Source organism: Brachycentrus maculatus, unplaced genomic scaffold, assembly GCF_059751285.1.
Source record: "Brachycentrus maculatus isolate JH-2025_06_01 unplaced genomic scaffold, ASM5975128v1 h1tg001359l, whole genome shotgun sequence".
In the NCBI taxonomy this organism is placed as follows: Eukaryota; Metazoa; Arthropoda; class Insecta; order Trichoptera; family Brachycentridae; genus Brachycentrus; species Brachycentrus maculatus.
Genome location: NW_028282014.1, coordinates 31,316 through 33,021, shown reverse-complemented (window position 1 = coordinate 33,021; position 1,706 = coordinate 31,316). Strand labels below are relative to the sequence as shown.

General features: G+C 40.0%; 1 pseudogene; it reads right to left on the bottom strand.

Moving 5' to 3' along the window:
• Nucleotides 1–550: 550 nt before the first annotated feature.
• Nucleotides 551–1,427, bottom strand: LOC148299084 (developmentally-regulated GTP-binding protein 1 pseudogene; annotated as a pseudogene).
• Nucleotides 1,428–1,706: the final 279 nt, after the last annotated feature.

Genomic DNA, 1,706 nt, shown 5'->3' with positions numbered 1-1,706 from the left:
AAGCAATCTATATGGTCGAAAAGTACTTAGACTTCTACTGCATATTTAACTAAAATGAAACAAACTCATAATTCTCCAAATGCCTATCCGTTTTTCTCATTTGCAGCAACATCAATGACACCGAAGTTTCAAGGCTGCACAATTTCGTAGATGAGTGGAAATCACGAGATAAAATCATGAAAAGCAAAGTTGCACTCAATGTTATCGTCATAACGGATCAAAAGAAATGTACAAAGATCTTATCATTTTAGTTGATAGGTAAAAGATACGGAACTACCTAGAGAATCATGTCGATAACATTATCAAATCGCCGATCAACATCGATATTGCGAAAATGAGAGCCAAGCAGTTTCTTCTGGAGAACCCGGAGAAGTTCCAATGCCTCGAAGAAGCATAAAAATTCATCACAAACACCATATGGGAGCTGTATGAGCAAAGGGGGAAAAGAATTGCCCATAATGATATTTTAAAGTGCACAAGGAAAGTCAGGCAGTGAAGTCTATCAGAAGGGATAATTATTCTATCTCGTGAATATGGGTTTATGATAGAGTTTATTTACACTATAATCAAATCTTTTTGATAATCTGCACCACATCTTCATCATAAAGCATGTGCTCTTTCCCAACCTTTTGAGGGTTAAACTTAACTGAACTTCCCCAAACCATGGCATACCTAAAATCCCTGATCATATTTCTATGTATTTTCATGCAGAAGCCTTCAATCGAACTCATGTTGTTGGGGAGAATGACAGGGGAATCATAATCCGGGTCTTTTCCTTTAGGCTTTGTGTAGATTCGAATCAAGTCCAAATACTCCCACATTCTATCAACCAGCTCATCGAGGTTCCACCCAAGATCTCCAGCAATGGGCACGTAATGGTCAATCTGGTCAAGAATCTTAAGCTCGTCTAGGGTTATGGCATCAATCTTGTTGAGTGCATATAAGCAGGGGATGTACTTGCGATTGCCCTCGATAATATCAATGATGTCATCCTCTGTAACATTACTCTTGAGGCAGACGTCCGCATTATTTATTCGATACTATTTGAGAATTGCTTTGATAATTTCGTCTGTGAGATCTTCGTTCTCGACAGTCCGAGAAATTATTATTCCTCCTTTGTCTTTTCTTTTGAAATCAATATCTGGAGGGTGTTTATTGAGCCTGATACCAAATCCCTCTAATTCGTGTTCAATGATCTTTTTATGCACCATCGGACGAGTTGCATCCAAAACAATCACAATCAGATTGCAGGTTCTTGCAACTGCAATAACTTGCCTACCTCGACCTTTACCATCCTTGGCGCCTTCAATAATACCCGGCAGATCCAACAGCTGTATTTTCGCTCCTTTGTGCTTGAGCACTCCTGGCACGCATGTTAATGTTGTGAACTAGTATGCAGCTATCTTTGAAAATGTGCCTATGTGATTATCCAAGTACCTGTAAGTTTAGTCAACAGAGTCGATTTACCCACTGAAGGAAAACCTATCATACCAACTCTAGCATCCCCTGACTTTGAAACCTCAAAGCCCTCCCCTCCAGGCCCTCCTTTTTTTCCTCCAGCAGGTTCGATTATTTCACGTTTAAGCTTAGCGAGCTTGGCCTTAAGTAGTCCGAGATGGTAGGCAGTTGCCTTATTCTTTTGGGTCCTGTCCATTTCAGCCTAGATTTAGGCTATTTTCTGCATTGTCGACATTCTCGATAATCAA